Consider the following 12,482-nt stretch of genomic DNA (forward strand, 5'->3'; position numbering starts at 1 on the left):
AAGCTACTGTGTCAAATGAAAATTTCTCTGCAACTGCAAAATCAACATTCAAATTGAAGATCTCCGTGAAATCAGATTCCAGATCCCTGAGTGATTTCTCACTGTTGCTGCTGATCGTGAATTTGGCATTGAGATCCCTAACTATGTCGTGTGGGAAGAGAAAGAAGCACTACACTATGCACTGTTGTTGATCGTGAATTTGGCATTGACAACCCTAGCTATGTCGCATGGGAAGAGCAAGAAGCACTATACTATACACGTGGCTTATTTCAACAATTTCTGATTCTCTCCTCTTTCGCTTTGTGTTGCTGCGTCATTCCTAGCAGGTTTGGGAAGAGATTCATACGTATTGTCATACGCAAATGAAAACTCGTTCGCAACAACTTATGTCTGAATTATGTTATCGGCCAAAAGTACAAGATCAATTGCTAATTTCATTAATTGAATCTACGTTGTTGATACTCTGATGTCAATTGTGTAAGTTTCGCACAAATGTTTTACAATATATAACACTTGTTTGAAATTTGAGAGAAAGTTAGTTTGAATTGAATTGAAAGAACTGAGTTTTCATAATATGAAACATAGAGTATTTATACATGCATCATACCATTATGAAAGAGTATAATATCATGAATTAACACAATGATTAATGGATGAAATTTGAAATACGTTAGAATCATATGTTTAACCAAAAAGTGTTATTATTTTTTGATTTTTAGAGATAAGTGTTATTATTTTTCTGGTTTTTGGTTAAGTGATGAAAGCGATAAAGATAGAAAAAATAAAGAACATAGAGAGATTATACTAGTTCCTTTCACAGTCTGAGAGTACGTCTAGTCCCCTTACAACATGTAAGAGATTTCAATAGTGCTAGAACCTTGTACAAGCCTAATCCTAGTCTCTTTACAAAAGACTAACCAAATCACTAAAGCAAATCACCTTATGATTCAATCAAGTAGAAAAGAGAACAATCCTCCCCTTTTCCACTCCATTGCTTCCAAGTTCCAATAACCCTGGACAGTAAGATATACTAACATAATTCTAAATTTTAAATAAGTTTGAATATGTAAGATGTATTTCAATTACTAGAACTAATCTTAGTAGGCAATTCACAATATGATACACAAGTGCTCAGAAGTAATGTTGAAAATTTAAGTGATGCAATGAAAATTGAATGCAGTAAGTTTCACACAAATGTTTTATGACATATAACACTAGTTTGAAATTTGAGAGAAAGTGAGTTTGAATTGAATTGAAAGAAGTGAGTTTTCAAAATTTGAAATAGATCAACACAATGATTGATGGATGAAATTTGAAATACATTAGAATCATATTTTTAAACAAAAAGTGTCACTGCTTCAGTGGTAACCAATTAACACATCATTGTAACCGATTACAACTGAAGCAATACTTGAAATTTTAACTTTTCATATGTGTAACCGGTTAACCAAAAGGTGTAACCGGTTACACCTGATACTTTTTCAAAAACAAGATAATTTTACTAACAGGCGCGAATTGCGGAGGTTTTATTGTATTGTTACGATAGTTTCAAATGCCACAATTTACCACTATTCTCTAAAAAAAACCATTTTTACGTTTATGTAACTGGTTAAACAAATGGTGTAACAGGTTACACTTGCTATAAATTTGAAAAGTACTTAAAAAACATTTTGTATGCAAATGTGATGACGTTTAGAAACAAGCTATGCATTTGACTGAAATTAACATAATATTTCTGAGAACTATAGTATAGCATATAATGGAATTGCAACTTGTACCTAAAATTGATGATCAAGCTCCAAAGAGATCCAAGTTCATCTTTTGTCAATATTGCTTGAGATACAAGTATTGGTTTCATAGCTTTGCCTCATGATGCTTTTGCTCATCCTTTGATTCATGCACATAGTCTTGAGAGATTAAGGTTGTCTTCATCAAAATACAATGTTGGATAAGCTTGACTTTAAAATTTCCCCATTTTTTATGATGACAATCATTGAAAGTTAAAATGCTTGAATCTCTTAGAACATTTGAGAAGTTTTTAAGTGAATGCTCCCCCTAAAATTGATAACCCCCCTTGATCAAAGCTATCCCTTTCATAGAGAATTTGACACCTTTGTTACTGCAAAAAGTTAGAGACAAGCATACACAACATATATATCGTCTCCCCCTTTGTCATTAGGAAAAAAGATGGATAAAAGAGTTGAAAGTTGATGCGCGCATACACACATACAAACATAAACGTTGCAACAAAACATAATACAACACAATGATATAATATAATAAACACTTCATACCATAATCATAACATTGTCTTAGATTTACATAAAAACATGAAACATAACAAAAGTGAATTTTTTAAAAAAATAAAGCAAACATAACATTGATTTAGAATTACATGAAAACACGTGCTGGGTAATTATTTTTAAAGATAAAAGCAAAGTTTTCGAAGCGGTAATGGTTAACCAAATGGTGTAACCGGTTACGTGCAGAAACGTTTTCAACATAGACCGCATAATAGGTTCATGATCAAACATAAAACAACCACAAATATTTTAACACACAAAAGACATATAGACCAAACATAAAAACATACTAAATGCGAGCATATGAAGAATCATAATAGAAGAATAATTCACAAATGAAATTGTAAATTGACACAAAAATTAATATGAGATAACATGTACCTTGATAAAATTGATGTATGAGAGTTGATGTCCTTAAATTATGATTGTAGAAATGTCTTTTTATTGAGATTTACACATCATTCTCATCCAACATGCCTAGTTCTCTTCGAATCTTGAAGAATGGTTCCTTTGCAAGCGGTTTTGTGAAAATATATGCTAGTTGGTTATGAGTATCCACAAATTTCACTTCAACATCACCCTTAAGTACATGATCTTGGAGAAAATGATTTCGAATATCTATATGTTTGGTTTTTGAGTGCATGACAGGATTGTTGGTTATGTTTATAGCACTTTTATTGTCACATTTCAACAAAATACATCTAAGGTTTATACCGTAGTCGCTAAGTTATTGTTTTAGCCAAAGTATTTGTGCACATCAACTTCCTGCTGCAATATATTGTGCTTGAGCTGTATTAAGAGTCAACAAGCTTGCTTTTTGCATGACCAAGACCAGGGGCAGACCCACGTTGGGCCGAGGGGTTGCAGTTGCACCCCGTCATATTTTACTTCTTGCTTTAATTTTTTGAAAAATACATACTTTGCACCCTCTAAAAAATTAAACTTGCACCATTGTTTACATTCACTTTCTTTTTCCAGTCTCACTCACACGTTATAACTTGCACTCATTGTCTCATTTGGCTGTTTTTTTATGTTACACGTAAATATCATATAATAAGTTGATATTATCACATTAATGAGCTATCAAGAAGAATAAAACCTGAAATAATTAGAATTTGCCCGGGCTTTTAATAGACACCACCATATTAATATGAAATATATAATTTGAAGTTGCAAATTATATATGTATAGTTTAGTTTATAATTTATATATCTAATTTATATAATATAAAAATTTGTTAGATATGTATTTTCAATTTTTAGTAATTGAAAATTATAACTATAAAAGAAATTTATGAAGTAGTTTAGTGGTTAAAATTTCACCATTTAAAAGAGAATATATAAATGTTATGAGTTCAAATTTAAAAGAGAATATATATAAAACTACCAACTAAAATGACTTAGCAGAGTAATTACAATTATAAATTTATTATATTTAATTATAGTATTTTTTTTTGTATAAATTGATTAGTCTAGAAAAAGAGATTTAACACTATGTATATTTCGTATACTTTTAAGTTGTAAATTATTAATATTCAATAAAGATAAATAAATGATGTATATATATATATATATATATATATATATATATATATATATATATATATATATATATATATATATATATATATATATATATATATATATATATATATATATATATATATATATATTAAAAAAAATTCTTGCACCCCTTGATTCAGGGTCTTGGCTCCGCCACTGACCAAGACACTATGTCGTTTCCTAGGATATGACATGTACCACTTGTGTTTTTCGGTCAGTTTTACAGCTGCATAATCTGAGTCAGAATAACTAATTAAATCATATACACTACCTTAAGGATACCATAGACCAACGTTTGTTGTCCTTTTGAGATGCTTCATGATTCTCTTCACATAGGCAAGATGCAATTCCTTTGGATTTGCTTGAAACCGAGCATAAAGACACACACTAAACATAATGTCAAGACGAATTGTCGTCAAATATAACAATGGACCAATCATATCTCGATATTTTGTGATATCAATTGAAACACCAGATTCATCTTGATCTACATATGTTCCTGAACCCATTGGAGTAGCCATTGCTTTGCAATTGTCCATGTCAAATCTTTTCCAAAACTCCTTGCCATATTTGGATTGGTTGATGAAGATAACATTCTTTAATTACTTAATTTGTAGTCTTATAGAATAATTCATCTTACCAATCATAGACATCTTGAATTCTCCTTACATCACCAATGAAAATTCTTTACATAGATCTTGGTTTGTTGAACTGAATACGATGTCATCAACGTAGACTTGAACCAATAATGTATGAATTATGATTTTTTTTTATAATCAAAGCTTTATCAACTTTACATTTTACAAATACTCTTTTCCATAGAAAGTTGCTAAGTCAATCATACATGCTCTTGGTGCTTGCTTCAAGCCATAAAGAGCTTTTATCATCATGAAGACATGTGAAGGGCTCTTGAAGTCTTCAAAACCAGGAGGTTTTTTGACATAGACTTCCTCACTGATGTATCCAGTCAAGAAGATGTTATTGACGTCCATTTGTAAAAGATGAAAGTTTAGTGAGCATGCATAAGCAAGTAATAAACTAATTACTTCTACCCTTGCAACCAGGGCAAATGCTTCTTCAAATTCTATTCCTTCTTCTTGACTATAACCTTGAGCCACCAACCTTACTTTGTTTCAAACTATTATACCATTCTCGTCAAGTTTGTTCTTAAACACCCATTTGGTACCTATGACGTGTTTATCACTTGGCCTAGGAACAAGTTCCCAAACTTGATTTTTTTCGAATTGATTTAACTCCTCTTACATAGTAAGTATCCATTGGTGTCTTATAAGGCTTCATTAATCTTTGAAGGTTTTATTTGAGAAACAAATTCCATATTAAAACATGTATCCTTGAGATATAGCTTGGTTGAAACTCCTTTACTTATGTCACAAATTACTTTGTCAATTGGATGATCACGATGTGTTCTCCATTCTTGAGGAAGATCACTTTGATTAGACTATTGTTGTAAAAATTCTATTTAGTGTTCTATTTGATCAACATTGTTATCTTGGCAACTTCTTCCGAAGTCATTTCTAAAATACCATCATCATCACATACAACTATATCCTCTTTAGAGGTGTTACATTCATCGGAATAAAAATGTATTGATTCTTCAATAATTATAGTTATTTTATTATAGATTCTTTAAGTTTTACTAGTGAGGGAGTAACTAGGAAATGTCATGTTCTTCACAAAATTATTCAAACAATGCATTTTGGAACTCTCCGTCATGGCCACTTCTAATTGATGTAATCTTTAATGATTTTTAATTTTGTACTTACCTTGCGTTCTTTTTAAATGCCTTGAAAGCATCACTTTTCTGCATAATAAACAAAGTCCACGAATATCTAGAAAAATCATCAACAATAACTCAGGCATGAAGGTGGAGAAAAACACAAGAAAGGGGGGGATTGAATTGTGTTCTTTATCAATTAAAATTCCCTTTCTTTTTCATTAACGTCTTTTCTTTCTTTTCGTTTAATCATCTATTGTATTATGCTTTTGAAATCGCGGAAGCATGAAGATGTAGAATTACATAACCAATAAGATGTTCATTTTAACTTCTAAAGTATATCAGAACTTCTGACTTGCTCAGTATAGTTCTGAAGAACTTTTGCTTGAATGTTCTAAGTTAAAATGACATGTGCGGAAAGTAAAAGACACATTCATTTCTATCTTGGTTCACCTTCTAACTAAGGCTACCTCCAGTCCACCTTCTTCAGGTGATTTGCCTCTCAACAGAGGTCTTAATCCACTATAACCAAATCATGATTACAACTGCACGATCCTCCGTCGCGACTAACTATCCTGCACATACAACATATGTGACTAACCATCTAGACAATGACCAGTTCAGTGATCTCCGCGAGATATAACGTCCATTGACTCAGGAACCCTACACAAGCCAACTGCTCGTGACTTACTGCAAAGGACTGCTTAGTGATCTCCACGAGATATAACATCTCTTGACTTCCTGCACAACCATCCTGTTGTGACTAACCCTGCACAAGCCAACTGCTCGTGATTGACTACAGATGATGAACCGTTCAGTGATCTCCGCGAGATATAACGTTCATCAATCTTTTGGAGATTACAAGTGTGCTTCTTAGTTAAGCAGATATGTTTATGACTCACTGACTAGAAGTTACTTCTGGAGCCTAAATATTCTATCAGAAGTATCTAAGATATAACACACTACGAGCAACAACTCTATGTGTTTTACATTTTAAATACAAGAAACATATGTCTTACAGTCTTCTTGCCTTGAACTTCTGGATGAGATCTCCTTCTTCTGGTAAGCAGATTAAGAGCCTCAGTTCTTGTCTTGATTGCTTCTTGGCTTGATCTTCATCTTCTTTTTCCTAAGAGGATATGGAGCAGTTGCTCTCATGTTGATTGCTTTTGGAGTTGAACCACACTTCTTCTTCAAACAGATTTAGAGCATAAGCTCTTAGATTGATTAGTTCTTCAAATTGATCTTTGTCTTCTAATCTCCATTGGAGCATTCTGCATAACATGCAGGTTTTCTTCTTTATCTTCTGAGATTTTCTTCTTGTAGGCATATGATGTATATTTCAACATTTGATTCATCGTACACTTAGTGTATGTTGCCTCTAATTGAGCAGTTTGATTTAGCTTGTCAACTTTCACGTTCATGCTTTCCATTTCCTTCTTTCTTCACACATGCTTATGTTTAGTGTATGACAACACCGTGGATTGATTCATCACATACTAAGTATGTGTTGCCTCTTGTGTAGCTTTTGAAGCATGGTTTCTTGTAGTTTCTTTTCTGCTTTTCATGCTCAGCTTCTCTCTACACGTTTTCTCTCAAGGTTTCTCCTACTCTGCACTCTGTGGTTGCACCATGGATACACATTTTGGTGTACCATTGACACCCTCTCAAATCTGAAGTTTGATATATATATATAGCTTGATGTGTTACCGTTATAATCTAGCCGTTGAGGTTTGTTTGAATATTGCTTTGAAATCCTTCATCTCGATTGGATCATGAGTGACAAATGTTGTTCTTGGCAGAACCTTATCTTCAACCTGATGATTATAATGGATGGCATGTTTCTTTAGTTAATCTTTGTCTTTCCAACACGCTGCATGTGGCTTGCTTCTTCTTTTAGCCTTGGGAGTTGTTCCTTTTAAATGTTGTAAGTGTTTTGCATGTGATGATGTTTCTAACGGCTCTCCCTTAGATTCTAAGCTCTTTATATTTTACTCAATTTGTATGATAAGCTGTAGATTCTTCACTGGCTTGTACATGACTTCAACTGATGTTTGTGTTTTGAATGTCGCTGCCTTGTGTCTTCAGAACTTCTGATCTTCATACTTGCTTGATCTTTTTATGTTGCGTGCTCTTTCTAAATAAGCTTGTTTTCCATCTTTACTTGTTTGCTTCTCTATCTGCTGTCTTTGGCAGTTAATGTATTCTAAATCAGAACATCTGATGACTGATGTCTCGGCTTTAGTTAATCTTCTGAATGTTTGGTTCTTCTTTCATATCTGATTCAGTTTCTGTGATTCTGATGCAACCTGTATAAGCATAATTTCTGCACACTAAATGAAACCATTAGTAATAAAATTGTTACTCACAAAATATGTGCTTGTTATCATCAAAACTAGATTCTGAATATAGATTCTCAATCTTGTTCTAACAATCTCCCCCTTTTTGATGATGACAAAAACCATGTATTTTGATGGAACAATTTTATGAGAGGATAATAGTTAAGCAAGTAAACTTCATCTCATTTGTCATGTTCAATCAAGCAACTGATTTATTCATCAAAATCTAATCTTTTCCTTTTCTCCCCCTTTTTGTTATCATCAAAAAGCGTTTAAGAGGGTAGGATTAGAATTAGAAATGATTTCTCCCCCTGAGATATATACTCTCCCCCTGAGCTAGATACCTTTTTATACAGCTCCCCCTGAAATAGATTCTTCTGATACATAAGTTAGAAGTGTATTTAGAAATTTTATCAGGACATGTTATGTAACATCCCAAAAATTCTTATTTAATTAATTTAATTAAGTTTTAAATTAATTATTGGAAATTAGCATTTTATCGAATTATGTGGAAAAATATAAAATGTTAAGTTGTCGGGCCATATGATGGAATTAGTAATGTGGGGGTGTAATTGTGAAGGAGCCCATTTCTAATTTTATGTTTTTCATAAAATAAGGGAAATAAGAGAAAAGAAGTGAGAACGTGAAAAAGAGAAGTTGAAAGAGGGAGAGCTGAAGAACGTGAAGGAGAACCAAAGAGGAGAAGACCAATTCAAGAATTTGGCTAAGGTAAGGGGGGACTTATCTGATTAGCATCTATTATCGGGTTAGGGGTTGATAGCACTGAATAGATGTAGAATTTGGGTCGATTGGGTCATATGATAGATTTAGGGATTGAGTCAAATTGTATGATAATTGATCTTGTTGTTTGAATCTATGATGTTTGTGTTGTTATGGCTTCAATTGATGTGTAATTGGTGTATTATGATGTGTATTTTGTGCATTCCATTTCCTTAAGTTCGTACTGGTATGATTTGAATGAGTTTGGAATGTGTAGAATGCTGTTTTCTGCAGAATTTGGGGTTGCAGGTACGCAGTAACCGGTTACTGGGGCAGGGTAACCGATTACTGCAGTGAAAAGGAGGAAAGATTGTTTTCTGGGAGCGGGTAATCGGTTACTGAAAGCAGGTTAACCGATTACCCATACAAAAAACAGGGGGATGTGTTTCGTGAGTCAGGGTAACCGGTTACTGGCCTTTGGGTAAGCGATTACCACTGAAGGTTTTTGAAAAATGATGTATCTTGTATAGTTCATAACTTTTGAACCGTTGGTCCGTTTTGTGTGCCGTTTCGAGCTAAACGAACCTTATAAAATAATTTATTTGATGATTAATGATGTGATTGTGATTAAATGATGCATATATATATATATATATATAAACATGCTTGATGATGATGATTATGATGAAATGAGTATTTGATGATGTTACTCATAGACTTGGTGATGGTATAAGTATGTTCATGTATGTTTGCATTCATTCATATACATTGACGATGCTGTATCCATGTGTTAACCGAAGATTTCGATTATTAAATATGCTTTTTCGAAGACTTAAGGTTCGAAAAGAAAATGGCTTTCGATGGCCATTTCCGAGGATGTTATTTATGATGAAGATTCCTAAAATCGAAGCTGAATCGAGATAGGCTGTCCTCAAGACTTAAATGGTTTTCTGAAATACAAGAGTACTGAAACTTGAAGTATTTCGCTGCATTCTCACGTTGCCACGTATCGAAATAGGATTCAGGCGGGAGGTTTTGAATTTCGAATAGTCTGATTACACCAACGAGGACAAATGGCGCTCCAGGGATTCGAAACACATGCATGTGAGCAACGTGGCATTTCGTTAGTGTAGGATCGTTAGGGTCGAATTAGTATAAATAAGGGTCTTAGTATCAGGATCCAGGGTGTTCATTTTGTACAAATCACTCACAAATTACTCAAGTATCAAGTGTTAAGAGAAAGAGTTCGCTGAGAAATGTACGGATGACACTACACTTTAAATATGTTTGTATTTCTATTTACAGAATCGAAATGTCTTTTACTTTCCTTTACTTTTTCGCCTAGTCTTTCTTTTGATTCAAAGTATCTTTATTTCTTTCGTCAAGTCGTTACATTTTTGCACTTTATATTCTTGAAACTTACATTCTTTTACATCTTCGTCTAAAGTTTCATTTACGTTTATAACAAATTTACTTTTAGTTGTGTAATTTGTTAGTTTATTTCGCAAGTTATTTATAGGTTCATACCATAACCAAGTTTTCGAAGCGAAACAAAAGACCAAAGAATATGAACTAAATTATCTTGAAAGACAACCCTTTGACTATGTCCTAGGATCAATCTAGTCGATCCTGCGAGTAACCAAAGTATATTTATAATTTGGAGGACTAGTGGTTGTTAACCGGAAATCACCGTAAACACCATGATGATGTGTTGGATCACTAAAGGGTATGATTCCCATTGTGTGGAATCTGTGCTGGCAGGGCCGTATCTTGATAATGTTGGATCGGTCATGGGTTATTCCCATTTGATGATGTTGGTACCGCATGCATAGTGTTAGTTCATACATATGCATACTTTTATAACATGATTGGATGTATTCTAGTGTTATAAATATTGATGATGTGTTGGTTGATTGTTTGTGATGTTGAAACTTGTCTAAATGTCTGTTTATGAAACAATTGAGTGAATGACGCAGCTATGATGTGTTATTGCTTTATAACCTTATAACATTTGTTAATTATGATGAGACTCACCCTTACATGTTGTCATTTTCAGATTGAGGATAGCGGCTGTTCGACTCGGTGAGGATTAGCTCATGAGTCAGTTATTTAGTTAGCGTCAGGTGTCATGCTCTGATATTTGTAACGTTGGGGACGCGATGTTTTAGAGTTTATGGTTTATAACTTTGGTTATGTTTTGATGTTTTGAAGGATAAGTTTTAAAGATGTTAAACTTAATCCGTATGATTTAATTTCCGTTGTGTTAACATGAAATGTTTTTAATTGATAATGATTGCCTCAGTGAATGCATGACATACCTGAAACGATGTTTATTTAATTTTTGAATTGTGACACCCTTATTTTCATGTACTCTGAATAAATTTATTTAATTGTCGCGGGGTTTAGAAGGGTGTTACAATGTTTCCAGAATTTATCTTTTAATTTCACTTTTATATGTTTGTTTATTAGAGTTCAGACATTTTGGCAAAGAACATAAAAAGTTAAGCAGAGATAAAAAGTTAAGCAGAACGCAAATTTTCATTAAAGATTAACACACATAATTAAAAGCTACACAAGGGAAAACTACAGACATTTTAAGCACAGAATGGTTCACATTCTTCTTCCAGGAGAATGTCATCATTGTCCTCATACTCTGCGTTCCGGATAATCTGAACTAGTTCAGCAGATACCAACAGAGCATATAGAATTCTTCTGTTAGGAATATGAAAGCTCTAACCATATCCAAAGGCAGTGAGAGATTCTTTAAGATGACAGAAAATAATCTTTGGAAGATGCAGTGGACGACCATTTTCGAGTCTATGAATGAGGAAGCGATCTCTATTTGATAGGATTTAGTGAAATTTCCCTCTAGGAGTTATGTTGGACAAGACAAATCTAAACAGAATTTTTCTGAAATGAGTCAGAAGTTCCGCATTATTGACGATGCGTCTGATATTTCTGCTAATAGTATGGTTAGCATTCCAACGATCAAACGACCCGAGACTAATTGCAGAAGAATTAGGAGCATATCATATGGTTTAAGCAATGGACTCTTCTGTGACAATAAACGGAATACCATAGATTTTGGCAGAGATGTTGCGGTGATCTTCGCTGATGGATGCTGAAGGATAGAAAAACACTTAGAAAGGGGGGGTTTGAATAAGTGTAGCTTTAAAAAACTTGACAGATAAAAATAAATTGCACAGTTATTTTTATCCTGGTTCGTTGTTAACTAAACTACTCCAGTCCACCCCCGCAGAGATGATTTACCTCAACTGAGGATTTAATCCACTAATCGCACGGATTACAATGGTTTTCCACTTAGTCAGCAACTAAGTCTTCCAGAGTCTTCTGATCACACACTGATCACTCCAGGAACACTGCTTAGATACCCTCTAAGACTTTTCTAGAGTCTACTGATCCACACGATCACTCTAGTTACAATCTGCTTAGTTCACTCCTAAGACTTCCTAGAGTATTCTGATCCACACGATCACTCTAGTTCCTTACAACTTAATGTAATCAATTCTAAGAGTATTACAAATGCTTCTTGAAAGCGATAATCACAACTGTGATATTTCTCTTAATCGTTTAAGCTTAATCTCACTAATATATTACAAAAGCAATGTAGTGAGCTTTGATGAAGATGAAGATTCTGAGTTTTGATTTGAACAGAGTTTCAGCAAGTTGAATAAGCGTTGTTTTGTTCAGGATCGTTAAAATCGTCAACCTTGCTTCTCATCAGAACTTCATATTTATAGGCGTTGGAGAAGATGACCGTTTAATGCATTTAATGCTTTGCGTGTTCCGTACAGCATCGCAT

This window comes from Vicia villosa, unplaced genomic scaffold (genome assembly GCF_029867415.1).
Source record: "Vicia villosa cultivar HV-30 ecotype Madison, WI unplaced genomic scaffold, Vvil1.0 ctg.003211F_1_1, whole genome shotgun sequence".
Classification (NCBI taxonomy): Eukaryota; Viridiplantae; Streptophyta; class Magnoliopsida; order Fabales; family Fabaceae; genus Vicia; species Vicia villosa.